Source organism: Canis aureus, chromosome 4 (assembly GCF_053574225.1).
Source record: "Canis aureus isolate CA01 chromosome 4, VMU_Caureus_v.1.0, whole genome shotgun sequence".
In the NCBI taxonomy this organism is placed as follows: domain Eukaryota; kingdom Metazoa; phylum Chordata; class Mammalia; order Carnivora; family Canidae; genus Canis; species Canis aureus.
Window position 1 is genome coordinate 1,811,997 of NC_135614.1, and position 11,317 is coordinate 1,823,313.

General features: G+C 41.6%; 1 pseudogene; it reads left to right on the forward strand.

Annotated features, from left to right (window-relative positions):
- Positions 1–6,600: 6,600 nt before the first annotated feature.
- Positions 6,601–10,820, forward strand: LOC144312050 (histo-blood group ABO system transferase-like; annotated as a pseudogene).
- The last annotated feature ends 497 nt before the right edge of the window (positions 10,821–11,317 follow it).

Consider the following 11,317-nt stretch of genomic DNA (forward strand, 5'->3'; position numbering starts at 1 on the left):
CTCACTAGCATATAAACTACATCAAAACTGAGATTTTTCTCTATTTTTGTTAGTACTATAAATCCAGTGCCTAGATTGTGGCATATTGTAAATACTCAATGAATAAACGTTAAATGAATATTTGTGTTTATTGGATCATGAATTAACTATAAATTGAGGTTAAAAATATTTACAAACTTTAGCAGTTTTTTACAAGGCTAACCATAGTCTTATACAATCTAACCACTGCACTTCTAGGTACTCAACTTAATTGAAAACGTCCATTCACACAGAACCCTGCATATGAATTCTTATATCAGCTTTATTCATATTGTCCCAAATTGGAAGTAACCAAGATATCTTTCAATAGGTAAGCGGATAAACAAACTGTGGCATATCCCTACAATAAAATGCTATTGAGTGGTAAGAAAAAATGGTGTGTTAAAAGTTCCACTAAAACTCATGGAACAATCTTAAATGCATATTGGTTAGTGAGAGAAGTCAATCTGAAAGCTACACAATGTATGATTGATTTCTACATGACATTGGGAGAGGCAAAATTATAGAGACAATCACAATTTAGAAGGCTTCAAGGGGGGCAGCCCCGGTGGCGCAGCAGTTTAGCGCCGCCTGCAGCCCAGGGTGTGATCCTGGAGACCCGGGATTGAGTCCCACATCAGGCTCTCTGCATGGAGCCTGCTTCTCCCTCTGCCTGTGTCTCTGCCTCTCTCTCTCTGTGTCTCTATGAATAAAAAAAAAAAAAAATAGAAGGCTTCAAGGGGAGGTTGAGGGGGCTGAATAAATGATTAGGAAATTTTTTAAGTCATGAAGCTATTATTCTGTAGGATACCATAATGGATACATGAATTAATGCATTTGTTCAAACCTATAGGACTTTACAACACAAATAAGGAAACAATGTAGGCTTGCTTATTTATTTATTTATAGATTTTATTTGTTTATTCACGAGATACACACAGAGAGAGGCAGAGACATAGGCAGAGGGAGAAGCAGGCTCCCTGTGGGGAGCCTGCTGCAGGACTCGATCCCAGGACCCCGGGATCACAACCTGAGCCAAAGGCGGACACTCAATCACTGAGCCACCCAGATGCCCCAATATAGGCAAATTTAAAATGCCATTGAGGGGTTCCAGGGACACCAGGAAGGATTATAGACTGTGTAACAACCTCAGGGAAAGAGGTGGAAGTAAAATGTGCTGACTTAAGTAACTATGAGAGTGGATGGAGACTGTAATGCTCAAGGCAAAGAACTGCATATAAGCATTCCCCTGTAGTTGATAAAGTTGTTTTCCATGAGGTACAGGTTAATAATTCTGGTAGTGCTATACGTTCACACTGGAATGGAATAATTAAGTAAATGGATGGCAAATGGGAAGAGCCAGGTTTATCATTATTGCGTTGGGAGTTTACAGTTGGACAAGAAAAGGAAGCTAGAATGATCTGTATGGCAGGAATTAGAGCTGGAAATATCAGTATGTATAAATACATATTATTACAAATGTTTTTATGTTTATATACACATGCTAGTATACACAAAATATATCTTTTCTCTGTCAGCAGACAGGATATAAGTGCAGGAATGTCCTAGAAGCAATATGTACATGCAGTGCCCAGATTCTGGTTTTTCTAATACCATATTCCATATTTAATCTCCAAATAAAGACAGTAACAAAGTCATACTTCCTGTACATAACGTTATACAACTATCCAGGGTACAACTGAAAAAACATCAGCCCTATCCCTGAAAGAGGTTGCAAGGTCCTTGGGTGATGTTTATTTACTCTTCTCTTTGATAGCCCATAACTCAAATAGTATTATGTCATATGATTTAAGTTAACAATACTTGAATACTATGATATAAAATCAGTATACCAAGGATGCCTGGGTGGCTCAGCAGTTGGGCGCCTGCCTTTGGCCCAGGGCATGATCCTGGAGTCCAGGGATCTAGTCCCACATCGGGCTCCCTGCATGAAGCCTGCTTCTCTCTCTGCCTATGTCTCTGCCTCTCTCTCTCTTTCTCTCTGTTTCTCTCATGAATAAATAAAATAAAATCAGTACACTATATGTTATGGATATAGGGATAAGAAAAGGAAGTAAACAAAGACATTTGCTTAATATATATATATATATATATATATATATATATATATATATATATGCCAAATATAAATTAAGTATGTGTGTGTTATACTAAGTATAATATGTTAAGTAAATATTTAGTATATATAATTAAAGATATATCCGTATACCTATTAACAAAATAAGGAAGAACTACTCCTCTGACAGTTGCAGTCCTTATTTCTGTAACTGGTCATGCAGTCACAGTGGGTATTTATAATGACCTTCTTCTACTACCCTTTCTTATTCCTTTTACCCTCAGCAAGCACCTTAGCTAGTTATGGTTCTTTACCTGTTGGGGTGATCCAAGCCTTCCTTCCTGAAGGTTCTGGGCTATTAGTAGTCTGTCCTGAATTAGGTTGTTGTGGTTTTCCATTGATTTTAATCACAGGACATGCTAGTACTAAGAGATACCCCAAGACATCTCCTGTATTCTAAACATACTTTTCCTCACCTCCAATGTGTAGTAGAAGTCCAGTTTCTTTAGTAGGATCAATCACCTCAACACAGTATCTTCTTTATTTGCCTGTTGATTTGAAATCATGGGGAGCCCAAATTGGCCAAGTTGGCAGTCTTAACTTCCATTTCAGTTGAATCATTATTGTGTCTCCTGGTGGAATTATTCCTCCATTTGGAACCCATATTTCTATGCCAGCAGAACAGAAGTGCAGTCATGGAGACAGCAAGCATAAATTTTGCTACTGGTCAGCAGGGGTAATAGTGAATGGTGCCAATCCCGTTTCCACCCCTTGGTTCAATGACCTGTGTATCTGGGCAATGAGGGAAATAGCACCATTTATGGGACACTGATTCAGAGCATATACAGCCTTCTGGAGACCTTGCCCCAGCTCTGTAAGGTATGTCCACCTAGTTGGCACTGTAACTGAGTTTTCAAAAAGCTAATCCACCATTCAGTCAACCAACTTCTTCATCATGGTAAATAAGATAGCGACACTAGTGAATTCTATGAGCCTGGGCCTATTGCCTCACTACTGCTGTTAAATGAGTTCCTTGACCAGAAGCAACATAAGTGTGAAATACCATGATAGTGAATAAAACATTCTATAAGTTCACATATGGTTGTTTTGGCAGAAGTATTGTATGCAAGGAAGGCAAGTCTGTATCCAGAGTGTCTGTTTCAGTAAGAACAAAATGCTGCTGCCCCTTCCTTGAATTTTTGCTGGGTTTTTATTTCCCACTCTTGGGCACACAAATGTATTTCTGCTTCTTTCTTCTATTGTCCTCCTGAGACTCCTATAATGTGTATGTGGATTTTCTTGATAGTATTCCATAGGTCCTATAGGTTTTCTTCATTCTTTTACCAAATATTTAGGGCAAACAATGTGTGATAAATGATGCTCTCAAGTCCTCTTACTTGAGGACTAGTTATTGTTTATCTTGACAGCATGTGTGTAATGGGTTGTATCTGCTTGTCTATGAAAAAGGGTGAGGGGTGCCTGGGTAGCTCAGGCGGTTAAGTGTCTGACTCTTGATTTTGGCTCAGGTCATGATCTAAAGGTTGTGAGACCAAGCCTTGCACTGGGCTCTGCACTGAGTGTGAATCTGCTTAAGATTCTCTCTGTCGGGATCCCTGGGTGGCGCAGCGGTTTGGCGCCTGCCTTTGGCCCGGGGCGCGATCCTGGAGACCCGGGATCGAGTCCCACATCGGGCTCCCAGCATGGAGCCTGCTTCTCCCTCTGCCTGTGTCTCTGCCTCTCTGTCTCTCTCTGTGTGACTATCATGAATAAATAAATAAAATCTAAAAAAAAAAAAAAAAAAAAAGATTCTCTCTGTCCTTCTCCCTCTGCCCCTCCCCACCCACTCATGCTCTCTCTGTCTCTCAAAAAAAAAAAAAAAAGGGAGGGGTGGAGTTTCTTTCTTTGGATTGTCACATCATTCAATAATAAAGTTGTTTTCTTTGTCTTCTGTCTGAGTGGATAAGTTTTCTAGGTCTGGAGAAGATTTTTTGTTTTTAACTGTATTTCCTTAACAGTTTTGGTGATAAGGATGGGATGAGTCTGGCAATTCCTGACTGGATCAGCTGAAGTTCTATGGTCACACACTAGTCAAATAAGATGCTAAATTATAGTCTTCCTTCTGGCTTTCTACTTTTTTGGAATATTAGCCAAACAAACCACCCTGTCCAAATTCAAGATTTTACTTTCATTAGGGGAAAGTATTCAACCCTCCACTATTAAGTATGATGTTAGGTTGGGTTTTTCATTAATGGCCTTTATGCTGAAGAGGTTGAGGTAGTTCCATTCTATTCCCAGTTTGTTGAATGTTGTATCATGAAAAGGTGCTGGATTTTGTTGAATGCTTTCATGTCTATTGAGATTTATCTCAATATGTAATTACTTGAGATAACAATATGAGCTTATTCTATTAGTTTGATGTTTTACTGTAATAATCATTCTTGATAGTCTATAACAGATGGTTTGGCATCTCAAAATTGTCATCAAGCTAATGGCTAAAGTTGTTTATATTCATATCATCTCCATGTTCTCACAGGTGCACAGAAATCATACTAGAAACCCTCCAACCACAAACCCTAAATCTGCTTTGCATCTTGCTCAATGGGGCACATCCCCAACTAAGAACTTCCTACCACTATAGAAAATAAGGATATTATCCATGATTTTCTCTTACTTCTGTCTCCTCACCAACCTTCATGCTTCTCGGTGTGGCCCTGCATGGTGTGGTGTTTCCTTTCCTCTTTAAAATTGTAAATAATAAAGTTTTTCTTAAAAGGCAGTTGTCTTCATGTCTGTCATCCTGTCATATCTGATTTTAAAAAATCCTGTAGTGAGCAGTGTGGTTCAGTGACAGACAGGGATGGCATGTCTCTAGAATGCTTTTGGCTTACTAACCAATCCATTAGACAGCAAATACAGCCTGGGAACACACTGCTGGGTGTTGGTACTCTTGCACTTTAGTGGCCACCACATTGTACTGTCATTGGGTTCCCTGGTTGTTCAGTTCAGTTGTGTTAGAGCTCAACAAGAGAGATCAATTGCCTAGCTTAGGGTGCTGTAGTCTGGGCAAAGCAGTCCCCTGTTGGTGCCTATGTGTTTGTGACAGAGACACTTAGTCTGGATGAGGTCTCCGGGTACTTAGGGAAACTGGCCACAATACTGAGCAAAGGTCCTCTAAAGGGACTGAAACAGTTACCCTCCCAACCTCACCTGATAGGCAAGCTTGATCTATTGACTCTCTAGACCAATGTGCCTAGGAGCTGCTCCATTATCCACCCTTTTTTTCCTTGAATACAAAAATTGCAGTAGGTTGCCTCATCAGGTAGTAGGAGACCATGTGGCTAGACATTCTTACCCTGAAAGAACCTCTGATTGTTGGTTTGGGGATGCCTGTCCCACAGAGACCACAGATCCCCACAGGTGTTATGTTGCTGCAAACCCCTGCTGGTGTCTTCCTTGGTGCTCAGTTTGACTCCAGACCAAGCAGGCTGTAAGAGGGCCCATTTCTAGAGAACAGAGGCTCAAATGTTCAATAAAAAAAGTTAAACGAAAGGGATATCTGGTTCTGACTTTGCCCCAAATCCCAAGGATGTGGTCTAATTAATAAATTATCAAATACTTAATCAGTGTGTATGGGATCTCTTAAGTACAGTAGTACTTTATCAGAACACAAGGGTCTTATACTCAAAACAAAACATGTGAAAGCTAAAGCTGATGCCACAGGCAGCCCGGGTGGCTCAGCGGTTTAGAGCTGCCTTCAGCCCAGGGCCTGATCCTGGAGACCCGGGATCGAGTCCCACATCGGGCTCCCTGCATGGAGCCTGCTTCTCCCTCTGCCTGTGTCTCTGCCTCTCTCTGTGTGTGTCTTTCATGAATAAATAATGAACTAAATAAATAAATAAATAAATAAATAAATAAATCTGATGCTACTATTGCAGTCTTGGATGTAAACTCCAGATACTTTGAGGTCAAGTGGGACACTCTTGAAAGAAAGACCACTGGGGGCCACCAGGAGTTTTTTTTTTTTTTTAAGATTTTATCTATTTATTCATGAGACACAGAGAGGGAGAGAAGCAGAGACACAGGCAGAGGGAGAAGCAGGCTTCATGCAGGGAGCCCGATGTGGGACTCCCTCCTGGGACTCCAGGATCACGCCCTGGGCCGAAGGCAGGCACCCAGGGATCCCCGACCAGGAGTTTATCAGGTAAGCACTTAAAAGGGGAAAAGCAAGAAAAAAATTATCAGGAACAGATGAAGAAAGAAGAAAGAAAGAAAGAAAGAAAGAAAGAAAAAGAAAGAAAGAAAGAAAGAAAGAAAGAAAGAAAGAAAGAAAGAAAGAAAGAAAGAAAGAAAGAAAAAGAAAGAAAGAAGGAAGGAAGGAAGGAAGGAAGGAAGGAAGGAAGGAAGGAAGGAAGGAAGGAAGAAGGAAGAAAGAAAGAAAGAAGAAAGAAGAAAGAAAGAAAAAGAGAGAGAAAGAAAGGAAGGAAGGAAGGAAGGAAGGAAGGAAGGAAGGAAAAGACAAAGAAAGAGAAAGAAAGAAAGAAAGAAAGAAAGAGAAAAAGAAAGAAAGAAAAGAAAGAGCAAGAGAAAGAGAAGAAAAGAAAAGAAAAAAGAAAAGAAAGGAAGGAAGAAAGAAAGGCTAAACTTATCCACCTAGAGATACAAATAATTCTAAAAGATTTTGTTTAAGAATAAGAAGTGGGGAGCGGGGGCATCCCTGGGTGGCTCAGTGGTTTAGCGCCTGCCTTTGGCCCAGTGCGTGATCCTGGAGTCCGGGGATCGAGTCCCACATCGGGCTCCCGGCATGGAGCCTGCTTCTCCCACCTCCTGCGTCTCTGCCTCTCTCTCTCTATGTCTATCATAAATAAATATAAGAAAAAAAAAGAGTAAGAAGTGAGGAAAGACTCTCATTATATTGCAGACCGGGCTTATCTCAGGTAGAACCTGCTGCCTAAAGGCACCAGGGTGCTCCCTCCTCCTCTTCTTTTGCTTTCAGCAGACACATAATCTAAAAGCCATGGCTTCAGGGAGCAAAAAGTGATGATTTTTTCCAGGACCGTTTATGCACAGTCCAAGGTGCTAACACCCTGCAGGAGCGATGTGTTGGTCCTGACCCCGTGGCTGGCGCCCGTCGTCTGAGAAGGGACCTTCAACACTGATGTCCTGAATGAGCAGTTCCGGCTCCGGAACACCACCATCGGACTCACGGTGTTTGCTATCAGAAAATACGTGGTCTTCCTGGAGCTGTTTCTGCAGACGGCAGAGAAGCACTTCATGGTGGGACACAGGGTCACTTATTACGTCTTCACTGACCAGCCGGCTGATGTGCCCCACGTGCCCCTCAGGGAGGGCCGCAGGGTGGAGGTCCTCAAGGTCCCCAGCGCCCCGAGCTGGCAGGTGTCCATGCACCGCATGGAGATGATCAGCAACTTCTCGCAGCAGCGCTCCCTCCACGAGGTGGACTACCTGGTGTGCATGGACGTGGACATGAAGTTCTGTGACCATGTGGGCGTGGAGATCCTATCCCCCCCTCTTTGGCACCCTGCACCCCGGTTTTCATGGGGCAGCCCGTGAGGCCTTCACCTACGAGCGCCAGCCGCAGTCCCAGGCCTACATTCTGAGAGACGAGGGTGACTTTTACTACTCAGGGGGCTTTTTCGGGGGGTCGGTGGTCGAGGTTCTCCAGCTGACCACGGCCCGTCACCAGGCAATGGTGGTGGACCAGGCCAATGGGCTCGAGGCCGTGTGGCACGATGAGAGCCACCTGAACAGGTACCTGCTGGACCACAAGCCCACCAAGGTGCTGTCCCCGGAGTATCTGTGGGACCGACAGAAGCTGGGCTGGCCCCCGTCATGAAGAAGCTGAGATTCGTGGCTGTGCCCAAGGGTCACCTGGGCATCCTGTGCACAAGGGTCACCTGGACATCCGGGGCTCCTGAGGGGCAGGTCCAGGCCCCCGGCCACCCCCACACTCTGAGGTGCTGATTTTCTTTTGAAGGTAGATTCTTTTTTTAAAAAAGATTTTATTTATTTATGAGAGACACAGAAAGAAAGAGAGAGAGAGAGAGAGAGGCAGAGGGAGAAGCAGGCTCCATGCAGGAAGCCTGATGTGGGACTTAATCCTAGGTCTCCAGGATCAGGCCCTGGGCTGAAGGCGGCACTAAACCCCTGAGCCACCGGGGCTGCCCTGAAGGTAGAGTCTAAATTACTTTAGTATTTGCTAAAACGCACTAATTGACAAAACTTTGTGGATTTCATCAACACTGGGTCTCAAATTATTTGTTATGTCTGGGGATACTGCTAAATTTAAGCATCATATTTACTATAATCTTAGGATATTAACCCAATAACAAGGAAAATAAATGTTTCACTTTCACTGTAGCCTTGACTAGATTTTCCATAGTTATAGCACCTGCTTCCTAAAATATCCCATATTAGGCATAGATGCTCTAATTCAATAAATAATACTTTAAAATTAAAGTAGATCTTTGAGACTTACAAATTGGTTTGATAAAATAGGAACCCCTGGAGTCCAGTTAAAACCGTTAATATATCCTAATGTGAACTAAAACAGGGCATTAGAGGATTAAAACTTATTATATAAAACCTAATTAATAAAGGACTGATTATCCCCACTATTTTTCTGTATGACACCCCAGTTTTTCCTGTTCTTAAACATGGAAAATATAAGGGATGCCTCCTGATGAATCACTACAGCCTGAATCCTGTGGTCCCATCTGTTAGGGCCTTTCTATCAGCGTACTTAAGCTGCCATGACAAAGTAGCACAGGCTGGGTGGCTGAAACAATGGAAATTTATTATTTCACAATTCTGGAGGCTTGAAAGTCCAAGATCAAGGTCTGATGGGGTGCAGTCTCTGGTGAGGGCTCTCTTCTTGGCTTGCAGACAGCTGCCTTCTTGAGTGTTGACACATGGAGAGAAAGCTCACTATCTGGTCTCTCTTATAAAGTCATTAATCTTATTAGATCGGGACCCCACTCTCATGAGATAATTTAACTTTCTTACTTCTTTCTCCAAATATAGCCACACTAAGGGGTTAGGTATTCAACATACACATTTTGTGGGATGCAAATATTTGGTCCCTAACAGCCCTCATGCCATCCAATATTGTTAAAATTACTGATTCTATCCAATCAGGAGCTAGTAAATAGTTGGCTCTTGCAGGCTTGGCCAGCATGTTCTATTCAGTGCCCAATTTAATAGCCTCTCAGCTGCATTTTGCCTTCAGTTCCCAAGGGACACAACACCCTTTTTCAGATCACTCACAGCATACTTCAGTGGTTCTGCCATTGTGCTCAATGTTTGCAGATGAGATATTAACTGCATCACCCTTTCTCCAAATGGCTGACATTGCAGCACAGGTACAACATGACATTGATGACATCCTCCTACAAGGAGATTCTTCTGACACACTCATTACAGACATACAAATCCATGTTAAAATCAACACTCTTGTGAATGCTCTCAGAAACTTCTTCACTAAAGAGACTTTGACAACCTCTTCTCATGCCTCCTAGAGTCTCTGGACCACTTATGATGGCCATAGGTTGGTTGCCCAGGAGCTCCTGATGGGAGAGACTGCATCTTTTACCTTCATGCTATACACCAAATTACTGATTACATCCTGGGATATCTTGGAGCTACAGGCTCTCACAGATCCTAAACTTATGGCCTTCCATAATTTACACTGGCATTTTGGTGTAAATTGATTAATTTTCTGAAAAGCAAACATTTATTAAGCAAGGAAAAATTCCCTTTGAGGCTTTTTGTGCAGCATACAAAAATGGAAGTCAGGTATAGGAGCACCTGGGTGGCTTAGTGGTTGAGCGTCTGCCTTTGGCTTAGGTTGTGATCCCGGGGTCCTGGGATCTAGCTCTGCATCTCCCCTGCAGGGAGCTTGCTTCTCCCTCTGCCTGTGTCTCTGCCTCCCTATCTGTGTCTCTCATTAATAAATAAATAAAATCTTTAAAAAACATAGAAGTCAGGTAAAAAGCAGCATTTATTAACAGTTAAGCATAAGAGATGTATTATTTTCTCAACTATAAAAAGGGTACTACAGAAAGTGACAAAATTATGATTTCAAGGAATTCAGATTGAGATATAGTAACTTCAGCAGAAGTTTTAAGTATGCTGTGCACTGTATATCATCACCAGTCTCTCATCTCAAGTAGATGGTTTGAACGTACTGCTGAATACGTGTTTTCTGATTCTGAAGTTGCAGTCAGAATTAAGTGCCAGGATGAAATCAACAACAACGAAAATAATAGCTCCACTTATGATTACAGAGATTATTATCTAAATGCACCAACTTTTACAATACAGAAAATAAATATTTTCCCTTTGCTACAGTGTTGCTTTTGGTGGAGGGATACTAACACAAATTTTAGGGGATGTTTGCATAAAGGTGCAGACATTTTTATTCCAAATAGAAGCAAAGCATGAATGGTTCTCTGGAAGATGTTAGCTGTCTTGCTTATATTACCTGCTGCTCAAATAGCTTTTGATATTCTTTCTGTACATGCTGAAGTAATTGTCATGAAATTGTTCCCTTCGAATTTATGCTGTTTGAATTGAGTGACTGAAGGATTTATGTATTTTTAAATAATCCATTGAGTGACACTAATTTGCTTACTTCTTGTTCAGTTTTCAGTATCTTTTTAGCAAAGGATTACGGAAATGGAAAGAAAAACAAGAAGTATTATTAAATATTCCAATCAATGTTAAATGGAAGTTGAACACATCAAAGGAAAAATTGATGAAATCTTCATAAATGTCAAGCTTGTTCCTAAAAGGGAAAACATTACTTATAAATAGGAAAATACGTTGACTTGTGGATAATCATTGTACTTGCCATGACTGTCTTTTGAAATGAGTTTCATCTTGAAATTTGAAAATTTTGATTTTTTAACTTAAATGTTACTAAATGCTTCTCCAGCATGGGAACAAGCGAATTATCATGTGTAAAGTTAAAGAGGAAGGGAAAATTGGAAGAAAAAAAAGAAAAAGTTCTCTTCTTGTCAATGGACAGTATTTTAAAAAGTCATTAACCAAAGGACCCAACAGAGAGTCTTGAAGGATGGGAAAGGAAGTCCCCCCATGAGGAACGGTATTCCGTGTCTCGACACATCAAACTCCGAAGAGCCCGCCCCAGTGTTGGCTTCATGCCGGCGTAGCCACTCATGACGCCAAATCGAGGAGTTCAGG